The sequence below is a fragment of the Thamnophis elegans genome, chromosome 6, assembly GCF_009769535.1.
Source record: "Thamnophis elegans isolate rThaEle1 chromosome 6, rThaEle1.pri, whole genome shotgun sequence".
Classification (NCBI taxonomy): Eukaryota; Metazoa; Chordata; class Lepidosauria; order Squamata; family Colubridae; genus Thamnophis; species Thamnophis elegans.
Genome location: NC_045546.1, coordinates 78,697,516 through 78,709,572, shown reverse-complemented (window position 1 = coordinate 78,709,572; position 12,057 = coordinate 78,697,516). Strand labels below are relative to the sequence as shown.

At 41.6% G+C, this 12,057-nt stretch overlaps 1 protein-coding gene across 1 annotated transcript in view; it reads left to right on the top strand.

Moving 5' to 3' along the window:
- Nucleotides 1-12,057, top strand: part of GALNT12 (polypeptide N-acetylgalactosaminyltransferase 12) — a 50,266-nt gene that overhangs the window by 20,492 nt on the left and 17,717 nt on the right. The window lies entirely within an intron of this gene.

Genomic DNA, 12,057 nt, shown 5'->3' with positions numbered 1-12,057 from the left:
CCCACAATCCGGTAGAGACTTTGGCTGCTGCCTGGCATTCGGCAGCATCAGAGGCCCTCGACCGGATTGCGCCACTACGGCCCCTCCGAGGCGGCGGATCCCGGAGACCCCCTTGGTTTACCGAGGAACTCCGGGAGATGAAGCGCCGGAGGAGATGCCTAGAGCACCGATGGAGGTCCAATAAGTCCGAATCGAACCGAGCAATGGTAACCACCTGCACCAAGGAATACACCAGAGCACTTAGGGCAGCGAAAAGATCCCACATAGCCACCTTGGTTGCGTCCGCTGAGTCCCGCCCAGCCGCCCTGTTTAAGATAACCCGCTCCCTATTAAATAAAAGGGAGGCGGGGGAACCCTTGCAGGGCAGAGCTGAGGATTATGCCCAATTCTTAGCGGACAAAATTGCTCGGTTTCGGTCGGACTTGGACTCCACCCCTGCAGTTCCAGCCGAGGCACAAGAGGATCAGATGGAACATCTCTGGGTTGAGTTTCAGGATGTTACCTCCGGGGATGTGGACAAGGCCATGAGGGCTGTGAGTGCCTCCACCTGCGTACTGGACCCGTGTCCCTCATGGCTGGTTACCAGCAGCAGTGAGGTGACACGAGGCTGGATCCAGGCGGTCGTGACCGCCTCTCTTCGGGAGGGGAACTTCCCCGCCGCACTGAAAGCGGCGGTGGTGAGACCCCTCCTAAAGAAGCCATCTTTGGATCCAGCTGTCCTTAATAACTATCGTCCAGTCTCCAACCTTCCCTTCCTTGGGAAGGTTGTTGAGAAGGTGGTGGCCTTTCAGCTCCAGCGGTCCTTGGAGGAAGCAAACTATCTCGACCCCTTCCAGTCAGGCTTCAGACCCGGTTACAGCACAGAAACCGCTTTGGTCGCATTGACTGATGATCTCTGGAGAGCCAGAGATGGAGGATTTCCCTCCATCCTGGTTCTCCTTGACCTCTCAGTGGCTTTCGATACCATCGACCATGGTATCCTTCTGCGACGACTGCGAGGGGTGGGAGTGGGAGGCACCGTGCTGCGGTGGTTCTCTTCCTACCTCTCAGACAGGTCGCAGTCGGTGTTAGTGGGGGGGCAGAGATCGTCCCCTAGGCCCCTAACATATGGGGTGCCTCAGGGTTCGGTCTTATCCCCCCTACTATTCAACATCTACATGAAACCGCTGGGAGAGATCATCCGCAGGCACGGGATCAGATACCATCAATATGCGGACGATACTCAACTGTATCTGTCCGCCCCGTGCCAACTCAATGAAGCGGCAGACGTGATGAACCGGGGCCTGGAGGCGGTTATGGACTGGATGAGGGCTAACAAGCTTGTGCTCAACCCAGAAAAGACCGAGTGGCTGTTGTGTTTCCCTCCCAGGGATTCCACCAATATTCCATCTCTCAGGCTGGGGGGTCAAACTCTATACCCCTCAGAGAGGGTCCGCAACTTGGGAGTCCTCCTAGATCCACAGCTATCGTTCGACCACCATTTGACGACTGTGGCTAGGGGGGCATTCGCCCAGGTTCGCCTGGTGCGCCAGTTGCGACCCTACCTGAATCGGGAGGCACTCACAACAGTCACTCGGGCCCTCGTGACCTCTAGGCTGGAATACTGCAATGTGCTCTACATGGGGCTGCCCTTGAGGAGCATCCGGCGTCTTCAGCTGGTACAGAACGCAGCCGCGCGAGCGATTGTGGGTGCACCGCGGTTCACCCACATTACACCTATCCTCCGCGAGCTGCGCTGGCTACCTGTCGATTTCCGGATGCGCTTCAAGGTGCTGTTAATCACCCATAAAGCCCTACATGGTAGTGGATCTGGATACTTGAGAGACCGCCTTCTGCCAATCACCTCCCTGCGACCAATAAGATCACACAGATTGGGCCTCCTCCGTATTCCATCGGCCAGCCAGTGTCGGCTGGCAACTACAAGGAGGAGGGCCTTCTCAGTAGTCGCCCCGACCCTTTGGAACGAACTCCCCGTGGAGATTCGTACCCTCACCACCGTCCAGGCCTTCCGCACAGCCTTGAAGAACTGGCTAGCCCGTCAGGCCTGGGGATGAAGATAGTTGCCCCTCCCGAATGATGAATGCATGTTGGTTACTGTTTTATTATATGTGTCTTTGTTATTGTCTGCATTTCCCCTTCCCTGATTTTATGTGAGCCGCCCTGAGTCCCCTCAGGGAAAAGGGCGGCCTACAAATGTCAATAAAATCTAAAATCTAAATCTAAATAAATAATTTTTATTTAATTAAATGCAGCACAATAAAAAATACTTATTATTGCAAGTAGACAGATAAAGAATGAGAGACACAGAGGATGGAAGCAAAAATAAAACTGATATAAAAATAAAGGAAGTGTACTGATGTGATTGTATTGTCCTTTCTCTGCCAATTTTGTCTTACTAGATACAATCCTATCAGGGCTTTGCAGAATCGGGTTTAAATATCAGGAAAAAAATTACTTCTCAATTATTATTTTTTTGTTTCCAAGGGAGTGAAGTCACTGTGCAGAGCAAGCAACTCCAATCCGCAGTTTCGTACTTAATGAGCAGTAAAACTTTATGACTTAATTTCAGTTTATTCACCCCAGTATAGTTGGTATTTGAATGTATGCAGCATTCAATGAAATTGAGTAAATGCTCTACACTCCCTTCAGTCAATTGTCTCAAGTCTTAGATCAATTATTGGAAAAAATAACTGCTTGACATGACTGGTTGGAATCCTTTCTTTTAAGTCAATTCCTGGAGGTAGCAGCTACATTTTCTCTTTTTGCATTGTTGCATAACAGTATTTCCCCCGAGGTTTAGCATTAAATTGAAGAAAAATAGTTTTCAGAGGCAGTTAAAAATTTGCAAAGGTATATTGGGACACTTATCTATGAACAGATCTACTAATGATTAAACAGCCTAACTTTTCAGTTTAGATGGCAGGTTAGTTAACAAATGTTCTGTCAGGTTTTTTCAGACGTTTCTGAAAACATAGAAGGGGAAAGGTAGCCTTGCTTCAAACTGTCATTCATGGAATTTCATATGTATATAGAGATAGTAGGAAGTTGTGAATTTAAGTAATAAAAGTTGTTAAAATGGATCAAATTATCCTAATCAAACATTGGTAACTGAAGATTAGAACTCATTGGAAAATAATTTGTAAAATCAGTTTTTAAAATGGCATTTCCTTGTTGGAGTGATGAATAACAGTACACAATGTTTGCGCCTGAACACTGTTCTGTTAATAATTACTTACTGCTGATAAGCTCTAATTTAATTTTGCCCTTCTTTAGTTCACCTTATTTGAATGTATATGTTTTTTTTCCCCGCAGCATCAGTACAGCTTATAGAAAATAATGTATTTAAATTCATGCTTAAGAAATAAAGTTTACTTAAGTTATGAAATAGGTCAGTAACGTGAAAAGGAATTAAGCAAATATTATAGACAGTAAAATGTAATTTTAAGTCTAAAACTAAGGTATCATTTTCTACAACTGCTATGTGTGGTTTAATAGTTCCAGTTAAATATAAGTAAAAGTGTTACTCAAAATGAGTGGCTTGCAGGGGTGGGTTTCAACCGGTTCGCGGCAGTCCCCGCGAACCGGTTGGTCGGCGAACCCAGAAGTAAGTAACTTCCGGGAATGGCGAAGGGCCCACCCGCGCTCCTTACCGGTCTTTGAAGGCTTCTGCGCTTCCACGCAGGCGCATGGCACATACAGCGCCTGCGCGATTCTCCGCGAGCAGCTGGATGGCACATACAGCGCCTCCGCGAGCAGCTGGAGCATCGCGCAGGTGCTAAGATGCATGCGTGAACTGCGCGCATGCACGAGGACGCCGCCGCCCCGTTCCAACCGAACCGGTTGGAACGGGATTAGCAACCCACCCCTGGTGGCTTGTATGTATTAGGGTTCCCTTCTTATAGATTAGAGATGGGCTAAAGTATGTGGCCCCAGCCTTATTTTTGTGGCTCACAAAAAGCTCACAGAAGTTCACAGTTTTATGGTTTCTTTGTTCAAATTTCATAAAATAAATAAAAATAGAATAAATAAAAATAGAATTACATCCAGAACCTACCTGTCAGCCTCTCAGGCAAGAAGCACAACAATGAATGCTAATGTTAATCTAATCTTTATTGTAAGGTTATATTATGGTTTAGGTTTATTAGATTTATATGCCACCCTTCTCCCAAGGACTCAGGGCAGCGTACAACATTAAAAGAAACAAATAATACAAAAGTTTTTAAAAAATTAAACAGAATATCCCAAACCCAATTAAAATTGACAATGACATATTTTTTTTTTAAAAAAAACCGAATTAAAATTAACAGTGATCAATAATTTGTTTTGTTTTGTTCAGGCCAGGCTGGCTTGCTGGAAAAGCCAACTTTTTAGGGCGTGTCGGAAGGACCGGAGGTCGGGGATTATACGAAGCTCCGGGGGCAGCTCATTCCAGAGGGAAGGCACTCCCACAGAGAAGGGTCTCCCCCTGGGGGGGTCGCTAGCCAACACTGTCTCTCCGACGGTACCCTGAGGAGGCCAACTCTGTGGGATCGCACTGGACGGTGGGAGGCTACTGGTGGCAGTAGGTGGTCTCGCAGGTATCCTGGGCCTAAGCCATGGAGCGCTTTAAAGGTCATAATTAGTACCTTGAATATTATCAGAATCTTACAAACTTCTATATTTTCCTTTTACTTGCCAGAAAACTAAAACGTATTGTTTTCTAAAATGCTTCCCTACCTTGACGTACAGGTCTTTGACCCTATTTTTTAAAAAATGTCTATATTCAGAAATTATTTGTAAAACAATAAATGGATAATTCTGTAAGGTATCTTACCTCTCACAATGTTATAGCTTAAAGATGAATGCACTTCTGTAATTAAGTAGGAATACGTAGAGATTTAACCTTAGAAACGACAAAATTATCAGTTTTTGAGCTATATTTTACTGATTAGTCTTAGATGACTTTTCATTTCCTATCCAAAATCTCTCCTTATCTCAGTGAAAAGAAAAGCAGTGTTAATTTTCAAGCACAATATAACTTTAAAGGAATAGAAGTGGGGTGTTTCTTAATCTAAAACTGTTGGCACATTTACAGTCTTTGGAAGGCTGGATTTTTGCCAATCTTATTCAGAAGCAGATTAATAATTAAATAGATGTTTTCCTTGGATAGCTTAAGGAATGGGAAGACAGAACACTTTATGGGACTAGAAATATTATTTTTGAGGTAATTCATTTCTGCTGAATATATTCTGCAGCTGAATTGCTCACATACTCCAACCTGGTGAGGAACATTAATATATTTTTTTTGAAGAATAATGCTGTATAATCACATAATTGTAAATAAAACATTTAACAGTATAGGAAACAGCATTGGTAAAAATTAAACAGCAGCAGAGATGTATCTTTTAAATATTTTATTCAAATTTTGTCTCAGTTTTTTTTTATTCTATCAATGTCGTAATTCAAATAAATCCTATCTACACAATTTCAAACATTGTATTTCTCTTAAACATTAGATGTGTGTATGTGTGGGTGTGTCGCTTGGTTTATAGTACAGATCCACAGTGCAGATCCCAAAAAAGCAGTAAATGGATATGCTGGGATGTTGAGGGAACAAGATGGAAAGCAAACTTGACAAGGGCACAACCCGCATTCATTCCTTGCTATGGCAGTAAGGCAGGAAAAGTGGTTTTACTTTTTTATTCCATTGGTAGGCTGTCTTGTCTATGGATCAGTGGTGGGTTTCAAAAATTGTTCGAACCTACTCTGTGGGTGTGGCCTCCTTTGTGGGAGTGGCTTGCCGCCCATGTGACCGGATGGGAGTGGCTTGCCACCCATGTTACCGGATATGAAGATGCCGACGACACTTGACAGAACCACCTTAAATTACCTCACACACAGCACTGGCATGCATAAGAATAGGATGTCAACTTCTTTTTTTAAAAGGCATCTTTGGTTTGCGTTAAAACAACTTCAACACACGCAATGTTCTGATTGCACCACAAACGCAGTAGTCATCCTTACCTTTCACAGAGGCACTGAGTTTTATGAATATGAGCATGATAGTGTAGAATAATCATATCCAAGGACCAGTGGTGGGTTTCAAAAAATTTTGGAACCTCTTCTGTAGGTGTGGCCTGCTTTCCCGGTCCACTGGTGGAACCTCTTCTAACCGGTTCGTTAGATTTGACGAACCGGTTCTACCGAATAGGTGCGAACTGGTAGGAACCCACCTCTGCTATGGATGTTCAGGATGATAAGCTCACTTTTTGGAAGAATTAAATTGTGTGATTTGTTGTTTGGCCACTGCAACCATTCAATGTGATAGTTTGCCCAAAAAGTGAGTTCATGGGCAGGGTCTGATAAGATGCTACGTGACACCCTTCTTGTCTATGGATATTTGTTCTGACCCCCCTCGTCCCACACCAAAACACGCCGAGCCAAAGATACTTTAAGGAATTTATTAAAAGACAGACAGGTCCTTGGCAGCAAACCAGCACAGACAAGCCTTGGCAGCAATCCAGCCTGCCAAGCTAACCACAAAAGTTCTCCAACTTTTAGTCAATGACTCCTGCAACGGGGCGTGTGCACAAGCATTCCTCTTACAGTCTTGAGAGGAGCCTAATTACCACCAGCTGAGTGCAATTATCTCCTGTAACTGCGCAACTGTTCCTTACGCCTATCAGCTCTTCAGTGCCGGGCATCTAGGAACAACTCCCTTGGCTCCTCCCCACTGGTCCAAGGCTCAGGCGCCTCCTGGTGGCCAACCAGCCTCTCTGTGCCCTGCTCGGAGTTGGAACCCTGTCCAAGGTCCGCCACATCCTCCAGTGCCGACTCATAGGGCCCCTCACTGTCGGAGTCTGGTGGCAGCTCCAACGGCTCCTGCTGGGCCACAACAGATATTGATGTAGGTGGGATACGTTCTAACATTTCTTTTTATTAGATTTATATCTTGCCTTTGTTTTATGTACACTTCAAGGCAACATACACACTGTTCTTGCCTCCTATTTTCCCTGCAACATTAAACCTGTGAGATGGGGTAGTCTGAGAGAGACTGACGCAGTGCCCTTGTGCTTTGTACCTCTGCCCTTCCTGGCTCCTTTAGAGAACAATAGCAATAGCAGTTAGACTTATATACCGCTTCATAGGGCTTTCAGCCCTCTCTAAGCGGTTTACAGAGTCAGCATATTGCCCCCAACAACAATCCGGGTCCTCATTTTACCCACCTCGGAAGGATGGAAGGCTGAGTCAACCCTGAGCCGGTGAGATTTGAACAGCCGAACTGCTGAACTGCAGTCAGCTGAAGTAGCCTGCAGTTCTGCATTTAACCACTGCGCCACCTCGGCTCTATAATAAAGAACAAGAGAGTAGGAGGGTGTCTGCCCCTCTCTGTGAATAAGGTGATGCCAGCAGACTTCAAAAAGCCTGTGGTATTTTTATTATTTATCAACTTATTTATGTTCTTAAATTATGTAACTTATGCCATGTGATTAATAAGTCTAAGAAGATTGTAGGTTAAGCTCCCGCTAACTCATAATACGCCATTGAAGGATTCTAATTTCATCTAACCTCATAAAGCTTTTGTAAAATTTACTTTGTAGTTTTATAAAAAATGTATATCATAAATGTCTATAAAATTAAGAAAAAATAACATTGTGTGCAGTCATGAAAACAAATGATTATTTTAGTGGTTGGTAATAAGAGTGAGTAATATATATATATATATATATATATATATATATATATATATATATATATATATATATATATATACGATACGTCTATTGTTTTCAGTACAGTACTTTATCTCTTGTGGTATAAATTATGAGGTTTATAATAAATTACACAAATTATGCATTGATTATAATTTATAATAGGAATGATAATTGCTGAATAGTTGCTGAATAGTTAACACATCAATTATAAATTTTAATGGGATGTCTGAGCTTGCTCATAATGATATATTTTATGAACAATTGTAACTTTTGTTAAAGTCAGAGTCAGCATAATAGTCAACTTCGGCCTAATTTGATATTTAGTTTTGGCTGCAGTGCTGAACATTCATTTTCAAAAATAAATGTTGAAGAAAAAGGTAGAGGGCTTTAATTGTCATTTAAATTGAAAGCTTATCGTCTTCCAATGCTGCATTATTTATTAATTAAATTTATATGCTGCGAATACTCTGATAGGGCAACTTTGGCTTGATTACAGAACATAAAAAGATAAATACAAAAGCAATTTAAAAATGTAGAAGTACACACATTTAAAATTTTAAATTATGCAAGAAACCAGAACCAAGAAAACAACATTGGGATAAGGTCTTCTCATCCTGTCAACCACCTCCAGTGGTGAGCATTCTCCTTGTGACCCCAACCCAACCGGCAAGAGCAAGTTTTAATACTCTCCCAGAAGGCCAAAAGAGTGAGATCAGTTCTCACTTCTGGTGATAAAATGTTCCACAGAGTTGGGACCACTGAGAAAAAGACCTTTTGACCCCACTGCCAAAATCCTTTAGCAGATGTGGTCTGTAGCAGACCTTCTGCTGCAGAGGTGGGTTCCTACCAGTTTGCACCTATTCGGTAGAACCGGTTCGTCAAAACTACTGAACCGGTTAGAAGAAGTTCCACCAGTGGACCCGGAAAGCAGGCCACACCTACAGAAGAGGTTCCAACACTTTTTGAAACCCACCACTGGTCCTTGGATATGATTATTCTACACCATCATGCTCATATTTATAAAACTCAGTGCCTCTGTGAAAGGTAAGGATGACTACTGCGTTTGTGGTGCAATCAGAACATTGCGTGTGTTGAAGTTGTTTTAACGCAAACCAAAGATGCCTTTTAAAAAACAAGTTGACATCATATTCTTATGCATGCCAGCGCTGTGTGTGAGGTAATTTAAGGTGGTTCTGACAAGTGTCATCGGCATCTTCATATCCAGTCACATGGGCAGCAAGCCACTCCCATCCGGTCACATGGGTGGCAAGCCACTCCCACAAAGGAGGCCACACCCACAGAGTAGGTTCAAACAATTTTTGAAACCCACCACTGTTCTGCTGGCATGAGTGAGGTGGGCTAATCTCATTTTGGTGAGGTGTCTCTTCAGATACCCATGCCTTATTTATTTTTAGTCAGTAGAAAAATCTTTAAATTCTCAAGGAAACATTGTTCTTTTCCAGAAAATAGTTTAAGAAGACTTTTTCAGAGCAATGGGAATATAAATAAGTTGTAAATTAATTCATATACTTCATGTAGTATGACTCTTCCTTCTTCAGTTTTCTATACATTTTCTCTTTCTAATGCGTGTCTGCTTCTTTAACTTGTAATCTATATACAGTACATAAAAGTGAAATACCACTCATGCAGCGTTACAAGGTCTCCAAAACTATAAAGTCTACAAACTCGAAATTTGGCACGTATGTTCCTCTTGGCTTCTAGGTGCTCGATAACAAAGGATTTTTTGAAATGACCATCAGATCATTAGCATTTCTTATATTATTATTAACACACTCTGATGCTAAGGAGTTAGACGTTCTACTCCCCCTTCCCACCTGAAAAGGACTCTGCTCCAACTGCCACTTGGGACACGTGACTCATCTGGCCTTAGACATTCTACTCCCCCTCCCCACCTGAAAAACACTCTGATGCTAAGGAGTTAGACTGAGGGAGAGAAGGGGATAAGATAGGAGAAGCCTCTGTGGGGCCAGGTTGAGAGAGAGAAGGGAAGAGGAGAGGCTTCTGTGGGGCAAGCCTGAAAGAGAGAAGGGGAGAGACCGATTGTAACTACTCATTAATTTTCAAGCTGTAAGTGTTGATTTATCAAGCCCGATCACATAGTTTCGAAGCGGAACACAGGTATTCAACTAGTTTAAGATATGCATTTCTAGTTGCACTTTTACCAAAGCCTGCCAAATCATTGCTATCATGTTATTGCTTATTAATTGCCCATGGAAATGCCATGTTTACTTTCTCCTAATTTGCTTGGAGGAATATTGGAATTTAAATATATTCACTTTTCCTGGCACTCACCAATAGCGAATGGTAGCTACAACATGCCTTCTCTTCCAGATCTAATGGCTGGATTACATCAGGCTGATGTAATGTTATACCTTGTAATCCTAACTCCAGGATTAATAAACCTTTTGATTGTTAGCCTTTTGATTGTTACTGAGCTATTGCACCCACAAAAATCTAGCCACTACGTGAAGACTTCCTTTGGCAGCCATGGTAAGCTAACACACTGTTTATTAGCAGAACATTTGCTAGGAAATTGTGGCTGAATGTTAGATCTGGACTAATGAAACCTCTCCAGAAGGAGAGATTGTAAAGAGTATCCATGTGGTTTCTGGACAACTACTCCTTGTGAATAGATTCTGAATATTGTCATTTTGTGGTCAGTTTATGAATGAAATGGCTGGAATTTGGGATTTCATGAAGCTCACACTCACAAAGCAGATTTTTACAAACACTAAAGTTTATTTAAACCAGAGGTGGGTTCCTACCAGTTTGCACCTATTCGGTAGAACCGGTTCATCAAACCTACCGAACTGGTTAGAAGAGGTTCCACCAGTGGACCCGGAAAGCAAGCCACACCTACAGAAGAGGTTTCAAAAAATTTGAATCATATTCTTATGCATGCCAGTGCTGTGTGTGAGGTAATTTAAGGTGGTTCTGCCAAGTGTCATCGGCATCTTCATATCCGGTCACATGGGCGGCAAGCCACTCCCATCCGGTCACATGGGCAGCAAGCCACTCCCACAAAGGAGGCCACTCCCACAGAGTAGATTCGAACAATTTTTCAAACCCACCACTGATCTAAACCCTATTTCTGAAGCACTCTTGCATTATTATCATTTTTATTGCATATTAGAAAAATAACAATAATATTAAGATCTTTCAGATTGGCAAGGTTTTTCTCTAGTCATCAGTGAGTTCCTCTTCCTTGGGGGATAATAATATGAATTCTATTTTAAAAGTTTTGAAAATATATAACCTTTTTGACTATATAGCAAAAGGGTTCTTAGTGTACGGATTTTAGAAAAGCTAACAACAGATTTAGGGGCCAAAGGGATTGGCCTTGAATTAACTAAGAAATTTTCTCATGGGAATATGGTGATACTTTGAAAACTGGATACTCGAAGGGGTCAAAGGATAAGAGTAAAGAAAATGGAGCTGAAATCTTTGTTACAAGTGTTTCATGTTTTCACTAAGCTTCATGACAAAGTGGATGAGCTTATTGACAAAATGGACAGAGTATGTTGCAATGAAATTATAGAAGAACAAGCTACATTGGATGTTTGTGAAACCATTTTGAAGGACTTGAATGTAACCCAAATGAAACTGGTCGATGACTCATTTCCTAAAGGAGATACAGATATTGAATCAGAAATTTGTATAAATTCTCTTTATTGAATGTGCAAAAAGTTCTGGTAAGGTTTTGAAGGACTTTATGAGAAGTGATAAGGATAAACTTTGCACGTTGGATTTAGAGAATATATTTTTAAAGATTTGAAAGACTTTTGCTTGAAACAGAGATGAACATCAAGCTAGCTCCAGAACTTTTTTTTGAAGGAGTTACAGAATGTTTTTAAAAACCTAAGTAAGGAATACAGGGTTGGCTTTTTTGACCGGAGCTAAATAAAGAAATTAATTATATTTTTTTGCCAACTAGGAATAATTGCATTTTGATTTTAGGGTTTTTTTAGTTAGTAAATGAGCTCAGGGAAAAAGAGATAATGTGTTGTTTAGAGATGGTGCTAACTTACTAAAATTGTTTTTACTTGTTAGCATAAAGAAGGAAGTTACTTTCTTCTTTGTCTTTTCTTTTTTTCTTTCTCACAATTTTTCTTTTAAAAACCTGGTTGTATTTTATGTATTTTGTATTTTAATCTTTATAATCTCTCAGGATGCTGTTCACCAATATTTTGAAGGCCACAGTTTCTTCACTTTAGCTTTATTGATTTCAAATATTAAAACAATTTAGATTGACTAACTGAAAAATAAATCAAAGCTTGGTAAAGAATTCCCTCATAGTGTTTCTTACTGACTTTAATTAATTAATTAATTTGCTGACCATCTT